The following is a 14,715-nucleotide window of genomic DNA, read 5'->3' as shown; positions in this document are numbered from 1 at the left end:
CGGGTACAAATGCAAAGAGTTCCAATCCCGATGAGCTTTTTTCCCTTTGCAATGTATAGTTATAATTATTTTTCTTCCTCCTTTTTTTTTTTTTTTTTACTTCCCTCTTTTCCCCCAATTTCGCATTTCATTTTTGCTTTCATCATTAATGCCAAATTGAATTACTCGAGAATGACGCAGACAACGTTTAACAAAAAACTGTTAAGAACAAGAAAATACAAATTTTTAAATGGTTATAATGAAATATGTAAATACATTTTATAACCTTAACTAATTAATGTTAAAAGGCCTTAAACATATATTGGTGTTTCCTTCCTTCAAACAGAAGATCAGTGGAGGTGGGTTTACATGAATGAGGTACCTGTGAACTATAGGCTTGTTACCAGTAACTAGGGCAAATAATAATGACTGTCAACTATAGGTTTGTTACCAGTAACTAGGGCAAGTATGACTCTGTTAACTTAGGCTTGTAACCATGAACCAGAGGACGTAATAATGACTCTCTGTCATCTAAAGGCTTGTAACCATGAACCAGAGGACGTAATAATGACTCTCTGTCATCTAAAGGCTTGTAACCATGAACCAGAGGACGTAATAATGACTCCGTCAACTTAAATATCAGGTTTTCGAAAGTCTACAGTTACGCAAATCAAGGACAATAAAGACACATCAATTGAAACGATTTTCACGTCCTCTCAAAAGACCTTTTTTCTCAGTTTAATTTGGACGCATTGTCCTCTCAAAAGACCCTTTTCTCGGTTTAATTTGGACGCATTGTCCTCTCAAAAGACCCTTTTCTCGGTTTAATCTGGACGCTTTGTCCTCTCAAAAGACCCTTTTCTCGGTTTAATTTGGACGCCTTGTCCTCTCAAAAGACCTTTTTCTCGGTTTAATTTGGACGCTTTGTCCTCTCAAAAGACCTTTTTCTCGGTTTAATTTGGACGCCTTGTCCTCTCAAAAGACCCCTTTCTCGGTTTAATTTGAACGCTGTTTTCGGTTTTGGTACGGGAGTGAAGCCGGAAGATATGGACTTATCATGTTCCCATTATCTGACGCTTCCATAATAAATTTTGTTGAGTTTGGGGTAATGCTTATGATGACATATTACATTGGAATTGGTACAACTGTACCACTGTCTGAGAAACACTAGATAAACATACAGAGTATGAGTGTCATGGCTGTAGTCGATAAACAGAAGGAGACATGTCTATGTGAGCTGTTTTGCCCGTTTTGTAATTAGAATTTAATTCGGCTGTAATTGTTCTAAAATTGTTCTACAAAGTATGCCAACATCATTAACGATGTTCCCTGGTTTCGCCCCACAATATCCACACATAGAGGGCTAATTGGTCGTGATTCCGGTATATACGGGTCTCTCTAATTAGGGTTGGGTTTGATTGGTATCTCTTCCAACGTCAGCCACACATGTGACGGCATAAGTACTGCTTTCTCTTCCATTTGCGGAGGAATCTGTAAAAGAATATTTATTTTTATTTTTGAAATCATGGTTTTTAATTCTGAATACTATTCCAAAAAAGCAATGATAAAAACGCAGTTATATCTTTCGATGTTTTTTGTACAATATATAAATGGTCAAATGTATGTATAATGAACGCTTAGTTTTTGTTTTAGTATGTTCAACATTTTATGTTATGATATGGTTAAAACATGTGACTATTACGATCATTATTTGTTTTCTATGTTATGTTGCCGTTATCACTTATATATAACAATTACCGGTAACTGATGCATACATACATCTGTTTTGCTGCCAACGTTTAACTGGAAGTTGCGTACGACAAGAGCAGTTGCCATTTTGATCTCCATTAAAGCGAGTCGTGTGCCAATACATCCACGAGGTCCATATCCAAAAGGTAGAAAGTCCATCGGATCGTGATGTTTTCTCTCGGACAGTGAAAACCTGACAATAGACCATATCATTACATTATGTTTATTACGTATTGCACGCCAGCTAGAAGCTGTCTGACCTACCGGAGTGTGGCAGGGGGTATACTGACTCCACTGACGCTGTCTACTCACCTCCCTGTCTAATACACTGTAGTGTGTCAGGGTATAATAACTCCACTGACCGCAATGTCTGGCCCACCGGAGTGTGGCAGGGGGTATACTGACTCCACTGACTCTGTCTACTCACCTCCCTGTCTAATACACTGTAGTGTGTCAGCGGGTATAATAACTCCACTGGCCGCAATGTCTGGCCAAATTGTTTTGTCACTATCATGTAATACATAAATGTAGTATGTAATATATTGTTATTAGTGTCCTAATTATGAATAACAGCGATGGTCATTGGAAGATGTGGTCTACACATGTCGGCATCACTTGTATGCGTATTACGGGTTTAATACTAGGAAAGAAACATGTGTGCATAAAGGTTTGGAATGTTACAGGGTGGTCTGTTATTTCCACTGTCGTTCAACAAGTCATTGGGGTGACACACATCAAAGCCAAAAATCAACATTTTGCATAAATGATTAAAATTTGATCATTGAACAGGATTAGGGTAAGTAATACAGTTCTCTATACGCTATATAATGGACTGTATATTGAAGGACAGTCAAATTGTTTACAAACATTTACCTTCTTTTTTTTCGTTTTTTTTTTCACAAAATGCTTAAAAAATGAATATTATCTGCGGTATACTTACCTTAGTATTTTGGTATTAGTTTATCGTTCAAACTTTCATATTTCGTTAAAATAAATAAATACTTTTTATCCGTTTTTGACACTTTGCGGTCCTTGTTTAGTAATTTAAGTACGTAATTAGTTAATTAGACAAGTTCATCATAATTCAAAGAGCGATTGGACATAAATGATACGTTAGACTTCCAAAGTAATCATGACTGCTAATGAACATTCATCACAAATAACTTTTATCAGCTATTGGTATAGAACTTCTCGACTGTAAACATCCGGTTTATCATCACCTTTCTGGATTGAAAACATCCGACTATAATCACCTTTCCGGATTAAAAACATCAGGGTTCTCCCAAATATCCGAATCATGGTGTATTGCGTATACAGGCACTGTCACCACCATCCCGGCTGGTATCGTAATGTCCTTGACCTTGGTAGTCTTTACACATTTTCTGTCAACCCTGAAATTGTAATACCAATGCATTAATTCGAATCATCAATCACTATTAATAAAGGTATGTTTAGAAATAACGAATACTGTTTCCTTAAATCGAATAAAAACATGTAAAACACAACAAAAGGTATTTCTAAAAAAAGAATTAATAAGACACACCATTAGGATTGATAAAGAAATCAGTCAATACAAAAATTATAAAGAAGTCGGAGACAAGTGTAAAGTTATCAATTATATCGTCTCCTTGCCTCATAAACGGCGTGTACATCCGCAACGTCTCATTGATACACATCTCCAAGTAAGGTAGTTTGTTGACGTTCTCAGAATCTATTATCTCCTGTAAAAAGGAAAAAATGTCAATATTCAGTTCTCCCATTGGTCCATTACGTTACTTTGACAGATAACATATTTGAACCTGACCAACCTATCGTGCCCATTTTATGCATTTAAGTTAGTCAAAAGCTCAATCATAAAACCAATGGTTTTAGCGCTAAAAAGTAGTTTAGCAATTAAAACACAGAACAAAAATCACTGTACACGATTGACAAATCAGAGAGCACGTTACAAAAGTACATGTACCAATGCATATTCTCGGTGTATATTAATATAATATATTGAACAATCGTTACCGCAGACTTTGGAAAAGTCCTACCGATCCAATCTTTTCCTCGATTTCCTGACGTAATCTGTCCTGACAGTCCGGGTTCGTTGCGAGGTTGTATGTAATCATTGTTAGTGTAATAGCCGTCGTTTCGTAGCCCGCCACATAAAACAGTTGTACATTTCCAAGGATTTCATCAAACGTTAGCCCTTAAACATAGATCATCTGCTTAAAAACCAACAAATAGAACAACAAACGTCCTTTCGAGTGTGTATGTGTCTAGTGGATAACATTATGAATTGTTTCGTTTCGGCGACTTCAGTATTTTTCATGAACAAGTATTGACTTGAATACCTTTCTGATGTTGATGTGAGAAAATATTCTGGTGATGTGGATCATCATCGTCGTCATTCGGTTCCAATCTCCCTTCCTGTGCATCTATCATAAGTTGGAGAAAGTCCTGGTTGCATGTCTACAACAGTATTTATGAAAATAGAACGCAATTATTATGACAAAATAACTGTGACATTTCAACAACAGTATTAATATAAGAGAACATATTTATCCTGAGTTAGAGAAAAACCCTTGAGACACGTCTAACATAAAGACAAACAAACAATCACATACAACTCTTTGTGATAAGGAAAAACTGCATGAAATTTGAGATTGAACGACCCAAAGGAAGCTGAGTTATCACAAGGAAACAAATTTTCTAATTAGTAGCAATGACCTTGGCCTCCGACCTCCAACCTTCGGACCTTAAAGACATGTCAAGCAAGAACGTTTTGCAAGGATAATCTGCATTAAGTTTGAGTTTTATCGGCCCACAAAAGAACTTTATAATTCACAAGGGAACACATTTCCTATTTTTTATTAACAGCGATCTTCACCTTGGACCTCTGGACCTTGAAAACATTCACAAGCAAGCACTTTTGAAAAGGAAGATCTTCATCAAGTTTGGGCTTGATCTGCCCGAAGAAACTTGAGTCATAACAAGGAAATGATCTATTTTTAGAAATAGTCACCTTAAACATCGAATTTCGGATCTAAAAAGCAATCCCAAGCAGCACTTTTGGTAACGATATTATATATTTTTAAGCCGCACACTCTCAATTTCTATTTCAAGTTGATATAGATGTTTCAATTCACGCTCTCCTAACATGACCACTGAACTGAACGCTTGACCGGGATATACTTGCGACATCAGTATATGATCAGTTTATTGTTATCGCGAGATTTGTCACGGAGCCGTGAATAAGACAACAGCAACGTACACTACATTTACATATCGAGTATACGCGAACTTACCTAATATTGCTTTCATTTGAAAATATTAACAAAACATGCTCGTACTAACTGATCGACATAAACAATCATACAACTAAATACATTATTTGAAGTATAGCAATATGCATACAACGAAACATCGATAAAATTCAGATCGGTGAGGAATACAGAAACCCAGCAATCCAATAGACATCCGGTAAAATCGGAATTCGAGTCTATTCCTTTTCTCCTAAGAATCAATTCTTTCCTTAAGAAAACTTTTTGGTTTTGCCAATTCCTGTCTCTTCTACGTTTCTTTATGACATACATGTAATCTGTCTTGCGTTTTGGCAGGTCGCTTCGCCATTTTGTGTCGACTGATAACCCGCCCGTTGCATTGTGGGACTAATTTACATAGAAACTTGGTCCGTCGGACGCAGTTATTATTTTGGGGAATTTCCCTTATACTTTCATAAATACACATTTGCCTCCAGTTTTTGATTTGCAATAATTTATGTAATCATTTAGATATATTGTTTGGGAGTATGGGGCTTTAAAAGTTTAATCTGTTTAAATGTTCATTTTTTTTTGCTTTTGTTTTTGTTTCATCAGTTCTTTTAGTGTTTCCTTATACATGTTTGCAATTCTGTACAGCGTAGTCGTTTTGCCATGTATTTGTTCACTCTTAACTGTTTACTGTGTAATCAACCAATCGTGATCTCATTAATGTCCTTTTTTTGTCTTACCTGCTTGTTTGATCTCCGTTCATCAAGAAGCTTAGCTGTAAGTTTGCGGAAGTAATCCATACTATCACGTGGAAAATACATACGCCAAGCCTCAGTAACAGGGGTTTCAAAGCCGGAAAAAACACTTCAAAGATAATAAAACACACATTCAAATAGCATGCAGTTTCCCTTGTATTTTCTCACTACATAATAAAATCATATTAGGAATGCAATTATCTCTATTCATAGTTTCATTTTCATGAATTTTATATGAAATGATAATGAGCAAGAAAGTTCCGTATGCCTAATACTGAAAAAAATGAAACCCCCCCCCCCCCCCCCCCCCCCCCCCAAAAAAAAAAACAACGATTGAATGGAAGCCGTTTTTTTAGGCGCAGATTGTCAAACAAGTTAAATATAAGAAGTTATAAAGATTGTAAACAAGAGTGGGACTGAAGAGTAATGGAGGTAGTTCTCACATATCAGGAGTATCGCAGGGCCGGTCAAGGAAAAGTCGAACATCTTCTTCGCATGCATTACAAATGGGTCATCCGGGTTACTCTGGGAATCTACTCTGATACCGAAAGCCGTAGAACTGATTACGTCCATGGTATATCCTCTAAATAACCTTCAAAGAAATTACGATGTTTATTAGCACTATTAGTTAGTGCTAGTTTCAATCAAGAGAAAGATTCAGTGAACTACTTAACCCCTATTTAACATATATGGGTAACAAACGTTTAGGTGTTGCGTAAGAATATAAGTACATCTTGTATATGAATATTTTGTGATAAGGTATGTTGATGGAATACACTTATGTAATATTCATATTTGATACATTGTGGTATATTTTGTTCCCTCTTACTGACGTAGTGGTATATTTTGTTCCTTTGTAATGACGTAGTGGTATATTTTGTTCCTTTGTAATGACGTAGTGGTATATTTTGTTCCTTTGTAATGACGTAGTGGTATATTTTGTTCCTTTGTAATGACGTTAAAGGTATATATATATACTTATGCTGACGTTGTGGTGTGTTTTATCGCTGTATATTGACGTTGTGGTATATTTTGTCCTTGCATATTGACATTGTGGTATATTTTTCCCATTCTATTGACGTTTTGGTGTATTTTGTATGACGTTTATTGACGTTGTGGTGTATTTTGTCCCATGATATTGACGCGGTATATTTTGTCTCTGTATATTGACGTTGTAGCTATAATGTAACTCTGTACTGACGTTGTGGTATATTGTGTACGTTTTTACTGACGTTGTTGTATATTGGTATATTTTGTTCATGTACATTGACGTTGTGGTCTATTTTGTCCATGTATATGTTTTCTATTAAGAAACTTGTTGTTATGTATGTTGATATAACATGCATTGTGCATTGTATATTTCAACCATATTTATAGCAGATATATGGCACATATTTTTTACATCAAGGGAAAAGGAAATCAAGAAAATAAAGTATAAAAATTCACCTTGCCATTTCCACTTGGTCATTATCGCCATTTTTTACAGCTTTTTGAAACGTTTTTTCTAAAGTTTTACAAGCTTCCTGGACCATCGGAACCATCTTAAAAGGAAATGATATAATGTAAAAAGTAAAAAAGACATATTAAGCGTTCTTAAATTGGATATTCAGACGTCTGCTACCTATACCTATAAATATAAAATACGTTTTCTCTGTTTTCTATCATATCTTACCTGGCGAAGTTTCGCAGATGAAAATGCAGGTGTGACAATACTCCTGTTCCGCTTCCAGTGATCGCCCCTGTTAACAGTGAGTCCATAGTCCAAATCACCATTGTATCCGTCAAATGCCTATTATTTATAGAAACAAAGAATGCTGACATTGAACTGCTTTTATTTGCACGCGCTTCATTAAATTTACCTTTGCCCAGTTAACATTATCAGCTCATATCTGTCAACTGAAAGCACTTCAATCGCTATAATTCATGAACTAAAAGCTTTCCCCCGACATTCCAGCTGTGAGTCTGTTAACAGCTCTAGCATGATGTTCCGCGTAAGAAAATAGCACGTATGATAAAAGGAAACGAATAAGAATAAATAATGAAGTACTTATCTAATCACTACAAACACGAGGATAAAATGTATTGCACTTGTTGAATATAATTTTATACGGCAGAAGGTTTATTTTCCGTTCTTTTTTTTTTGCCGGTTCTGCAGATGTGTTACTTTTATATTCATACGCCAGTCATAAGCTGGTAACTCTTTTTTGTTGTTGTCATAAATTGTTTCTTCTGTGGTAGCATTTGTAATTCCTTTTGATTATACAAGTATGTGAATCATTGAATAAAACCGTAGATAAAATTAAATGTGAAATATTGATGGATCGCAACAATCATTATCTGAATCTCTGAAGGAACTAAATACCTATGCAGATCTCTCAGGGCTTAGAGTAAATATTGATAAGACACAGATCATATGGATAGGGTCAAAAACATATAGCCAGGACATACTTATGCCTGAACGTAATCTACAGTGGGGACGGGAACGGTTTAGTCTACTTGGGATAGAATTTGATGTGAACCTTCATGCTATGCCAAAGATCAATTATGACAAGAAAATCGTAAAACTAAAAACTCTTGTAAATACTTGGAAAAGAAGAAACCTCAAACCGATAGGGAAGATACACATAATTCAATATCTTTTTATTTCACAATTCATCCACCTCTTTACAGCTCTGCCTAATCCAGATGAAAAAACATTCAGCAATATTAACACTATTCTATTTGAATTCCTATGGAACAGTAAAGTTAACAAAATTAAGAAACTGTTGTCCAAGATATCATAAATGGTGGTTTAAAAGTGGTTAATTCAAGGCTTTTGCAGACTCATTAAAACTAAGTTGGAATAGAAGACCTTTTCATACACCAGGCAAGTGGTCCTTGATATTAAATACTAGTGTAAATACTGAAGTTTTGCTAAATACTGGAGGTGAATATATAAAAAATGCCGTAAGAATTGTACTAATAAATATTGGAAGGAGGTTTTTAGAGCATGGTATACATTTTATATTTCCTTAGAAACTACTTTTCCTGAGGAAAATTCAGTTTTGCAAGCACCTATTTGGTTTAATAGGAATATTACTATATCAGGTAAACCAGATTTTTACAATCAGTGGTACAGAAAAGGAGTCCCACATGTAGTGGGTATGTTGGAGTCTGATAGTATTGAATCTTTTCTAAGTTACAAAGATTTTGTTTAAACATATGATATAACAACTAATTTCCTTCAATACCAAGGACTTGTGTCTTCCATTAAAAGATTCATTGCTGATAGGTTGCCATTTGAAAATATTGTTGTGCGGCCAATAATACCTTTTTATATTCAGATTATTTTGAGGAACCAGAAAGGTACAAAGGATTTTTATAAATTGTTAAACATAACAAAAGCAGAACCAACTGGTAAAGCAAAATGGGGGGAACAATTCGAACTAACTCATAAAAATTGGGAAAATATTTACAAATTACCATTCCAGGTAACAAAAAATACTAAGCTTCAATGGCTGCAATACAGGATTACTCATAACATTTTAACTACCAATTCAAGGCTGTTTAAGGCAAGACTAGTTATCAGTCCCTTATGCAACCTATGCAACTTACTTTGAAAGAGAATCAGTCAGTCATGTTCTTTGAGAATGCCAAGAAGTTCAAAACCTTCTACAGACACTAGAATCACTTATCGATGCATTGTTAATTCCGGGATCCCTTTTCTATCAATAAACAATCCTTTCTGTTTGGAATTACTAGTTACAATAGCCCAAGTGTTCGAGTTGATAACGAAATAATTTTGATAATAAAACACTACATTTACATAACAAGATGCCTACATAGTTCTCTGAATATCAATACTTTAGTTAAAACTATACAAAGTCATTATTCTGTGCAAAAATATATTTCAAATAGCAAAAATAACACTAAGATTAAAATTTATGAATGAATGGAGAAAATGGGAAAATCTTATTAAACTTGAAATCTAATCCTGACTATGTGCTGACAATAACACCTGTACACTTTAATTCGCATAAGAATGAATTCATCATCTCATGGCCTCCCCTTCTCTTTCTCTCTCTCTCTGCTTTATCCCTTTCCTTTTTTTTTGTCTTTTTTTTTTGCTAAGTGAATTATATATGTGATAATAGCATGTAGACTATTAAATGCAAGTATTTGCGAATATGCATGAGTATGTGTGTGAGCTGTGTGAGGGTGCATGTGCGTGTGTGTGTGTGTAAGGTTGTTAGTGCACATTTGAGTATGTGTGTACGACTCTGTTTAAGTGCACATTTGAGTGTGTGTATATAAGGTTGTGGGTTGTGCACATGTAAGTAGGTGCATATAAGGATGTGTGTTAGTACACATGTGCGTATGTTTGATATGAAAAAGAACATGTTATTAGATGAGCATCATAAGTGCTGGCATGAATGATAATTATGAAGACGATGATGAGGGTAATTGCCAAAGAAGATGCTCTGCTGGTGTATGTATGTGTGAGAGGGTATGTGTGTGTGTGTCTGTTGGTGTTTGTTGTGCTATTTATCTTGTCTCTTTACTGTTTTTGATTATGGAAAAATCTGGCAAAAATAAAACAAATTCAAAAAAAAAAAAAATAATAATAATAATAATAATAAATGTGTGTTCTGGTGACGTTCGTTACGAATATCTTCAGATGTCATAATCAAGTGTCTTATACTTTTATTAACTTACCCTTTTATCTATAAAGTTATTGAACTTGGTCACCAAAACCTCCTTCAGCATTTCTTTATCTGATATGACTAGATTCGGAGAAAGCATATCGAAATGGCTGCAATGTAAGTTAAAATCATCAAAAATATACCGGCGAATATTGGCTTTTAAAATATCAGTAAATATAGGATAAAGATTAACTTTTTCTTTTTCATTACAGCCCTCAATATTTTATACTTTTTTCATCATTCACAATTTACATCTCTAAATTCCTAGTATGATGCACTTCAAGGCGCCGTGGGCGCATCTGTAACCGGCCACCTCAGGTTAGGGGGCCGTGATAGCTCAGTCGGTTAAATCGCCTGTCACATAACCTCAGGTGAGGGGGCCGTGATAGCTCAGTCGGTTAAATCGCCTGTCACATAACCTCAGGTTAGGGGGCCGTGATAGCTCAGTCGGTTAAATCGCCGGGCACATAACATCAGGTTAGGGGGCCGTGATAGCTCAGTCGGTTAAATCGCCTGTCACATAACCTCAGGTGAGGGGGCCGTGATAGCTCAGTCGGTTAAATCGCCTGTCACATAACCTCAGGTTAGGGGGCCGTGATAGCTCAGTCGGTTAAATCGCCTGTCACATAACCTCAGGTTAGGGGGCCGTGATAGCTCAGTCGGTTAAATCCCCTGTCACATAACCTCAGGTTAGGTGGCCGTGATAGCTCAGTCGGTTAAATCGCCTGTCACATAACCTCAGGTGAGGGGGTTGCGATAGCTCAGTCGGTTAAAGAGCCAATCATGTAACCTCAGGTGAGTGGCCGCGATAGCTCAGTCGGTTAAAGAGCCTATCATGTAACCTCAGGTGAGTGGCCGCGATAGCTCAGTCGGTTAAAGAGCCTATCATGTAACCTCAGGTGAGTGGCCGCGATAGCTCAGTCGGTTAAAGCGCCCGTAACCGGCCACGTAATCTCAGGTGAGGGGGCCGTGATAGCTCAGTCGGTTAAAGCACCTGTCACGTAACCTCATGTGAGGGGGACGTGATAGCTCAGTCGGTTAAAGCACCTGTCACGTAACCTCAGGTGAGGGGGCCGTGATAGCTCAATCGGTTAAAGCGCCCGTCACATAACCTCAGGTTAGGGGGCCGTGATAGCTCAGTCAGTTAAAGCACCTGTCATGTAACCTCAGGTTAGGGGGCCGCGATAGCTCAGTCGGTTAAAGCGCCTATAACTGGCCACGTAATCTCAGGTGAGGGGGCCGTGATAGCTCAGTCGGTTAAAGCACCTGTAACCGGTCACGTAATCTCAGGTGAGGGGGCCGTGATCACTCAGTCGGTTAAAGCACCTGTCACGTAACCTCAGGTGAGGGGGCCGTGATAGCTCAGTCGGTTAAAGCACCTGTCACGTAACCGCAGGTGAGGGGGCCATGATGGCTCAGTCGGTTAAAGCGCCTGTAACCGGCCACGTAATCTCAGGTGAGGGGGCCGTGATAGCTCAGTCGGTTAAAGCACCTGTCACGTAACTTCAGGTGAGGGGGACGTGATAGCTCAGTCGGTTAATGCACCTGTCACATAACCTCAGGTGAGCGGGCCGTGATAGCTCAGTCGGTTAAAGCACCTGTAACCGGCCACGTAATCTCAGGTGAGGGGGCCGTGATAGCTCAGTCGGTTAAAGCGCCGGTCACATAACCTCAGGTGAGGGGGCCGTGATAGCTCAGTCGGTTAAAGCACCTGTCACGTTACCTCAGATGAAGATCCGAAGTGAGTGCTGTTATGGTTGTGTCCTTGGGCAAGCCTCTTTACCCTATTTTTTTTTCTTGATGGCTGTTGACGGGGCAATGAAGTCAGCAAACAATACATCTTATACTTATTACTGTGATCTCTGATTAAATAAACTCTTTAAGATTATGATTATGAATTTTAAAAACTCGTTTGATTATTACTTTTTTCTAACAATTAGTTACTTTGCTTTGTGTTTGACGCATCATGCAGCTTCGATATAAAGATATATAAAACAGATGTTTAGTAACAAGGAAGCATTGCGAACAATACCAGCAATGGGTATGAGGGAGCATGGATTATACTGTGTCTCTTCACAACATAATTTGCATAGTTTAAGTTGATAGCAAAAAATTGAAAATGAAATTCCATTATTACAAGATTATGCATCTAAGTTCAAAACAATAACCTACCCAAAAACTTTTCCGTATTTTTTAACAGCGTTCAGGTCAAAAGAACGAAAACCCTGTAAAGAAACAGTATGGCCAATATGGTTAAACGAAGCATACATAATCAAATTTACTAAATACGATATTGTCATTCGTTTTTTACGGTTTCATTAAAATAGATGGACAAATTATACAAGCGGAAAAAAGAAACGCAATTTTATTATTTCCGATAGTTTTCATTTCACATCGTTCTTTCCTGATATGTTCATGATACTGGTTTCTCGATTATTTCATCATTGATGAATACATTTTGATATTTTTTGTTGTCCTTTCACTGACGGTGTTTTGCGTGAATATCGTTAAAACAAGAGAACCTTACGCAGTTTCCTGATCCACATCAGTAGCGTGTGTGCCCAATAATAACAACACATGTCAATAATAACAATACATGTCAACAATAACAATACATGTCAACAATACCATCACATGTCAATAATAACAACATGTGTCAATAATAACAAAACATGTCAATAATAACAACAAGTATCATTAATAACAACAGATGTCAATAATTACAACACATGTCACTAACACATGTCAATAAAAACAACATACGACAATGAGAACAACATATATCAATAATAACAACACCTGTCAAAAATAATAACACACGACAATAATATGACATGTCAATAATAACATAAAATGTCAATAATAACAACAAATATCAATAATCAGAACACAAGACAGTATTAACAACACATGTCAGTTATTGAGTAGATGAAACAATAATAACAACATATGTCAACAATAACAAAACGTGTCAATAATAACAATATAATTATGTCAATAATAGCAACACGTGTCAATAACAATAACAATGCATGTCAATAATAACACATGTCAATAATAACAACCCATATGAATCACAACACATAACAAGTATTGAGGTGAAAACGATAATAGTGTGTCTTTGTTTATTTTCTTAATATCCTCCGTCGTGTGCTGTTAATGTATGTAATATCTCTTGCTGCAATTAATATGTGTGACCGTGTATGGAAAACATTTATTTATCTTTAGGAAGAATAAATCCGCTAACACGCCAACTCGTTTATCTATAAACCCGGAAAAACGTTAATCATAATCAAATGTTTTTACCTCCGATGCCAAGGCCATCAAGTTGCCGACGATTGGTAGAGGTGTCGGTCCCGGTATCCCCATCCTCTTGAACGTCCAGAAATCACGGCTCATCAAACTGAAATGATATGTAACTCAAAATATGTTAGGTGTGAAGTGTAAGGTCACCCCTAATCAATTACTAGGTCGTGAGAGGATAATACATTAATACCCTCCGACTTCGAAAAACTAGTAAGATTAAGAGGATTGTATCATTAATAAAGCAAAACATCGATTTTTATTGCTTACCGAATTCCTACACAAAAATGAAGCTTTGTAGAGGATCATATTTCATCCCCCCCCAAATTTGCACACATTTAATTCTATAACATTTCGCTTGATTCTAAAACCAATATTTAAGTTTTTTAGAGCAAATCATTTAGGGGATCGGTCATATATCAATATGAGGATTTTCGTATAATACCACGGAAATCAATGCAGCTTTTTTATTTCTATATGACAGAAAGGGGCGATAACGTATCTTTGGTTTACGGCTCTAGTTTCATTTTGACTCATTCATATCAATTCTTGTTTTCACAGATAATGAACTACTTAATAAAAAAGGCAATGAATATACTGGTAATATCATCATTACTTGCGCATCTCATTTAAACTTTACATAGTTTTATTATGTTAAAATATATCTCATTATTCACACTCTCTAACCACCTTCACCTTTAATTTATCTCATTATTCACACTCTCTAACCACCTTCACCTTTAATTTATCTCATTATTCACACTCTCTAACCACCTTCACCTTTAATTTTCCTTATTTTATTTGGCATCACGTTTATATTATTCATAAGATCCTGAAATTAGTTTCGATTAAAAGTTCTTAAAATACTCCTTTGTTTGTAAGTTTATCAAATATTTAAATATCGGAGCCAAAAGAATATCATCCGACTGACAGGCGATGATGCCATGTTTATATACTTACAATGTATAAAGGAGGATAGCCACAAACATA

General features: G+C 36.3%; 1 pseudogene; it reads right to left on the bottom strand.

Annotated features, from left to right (window-relative positions):
* Positions 1–1,216: 1,216 nt before the first annotated feature.
* Positions 1,217–14,410, bottom strand: LOC117335876 (annotated as a pseudogene).
* Between the last annotated feature and the right edge of the window lie 305 nt (positions 14,411–14,715).

Source organism: Pecten maximus, chromosome 10, assembly GCF_902652985.1.
Source record: "Pecten maximus chromosome 10, xPecMax1.1, whole genome shotgun sequence".
Classification (NCBI taxonomy): domain Eukaryota; kingdom Metazoa; phylum Mollusca; class Bivalvia; order Pectinida; family Pectinidae; genus Pecten; species Pecten maximus.
The sequence above is the reverse complement of the archived record's forward strand: the minus strand, read 5'-3'. Positions and strand labels throughout refer to the sequence as shown.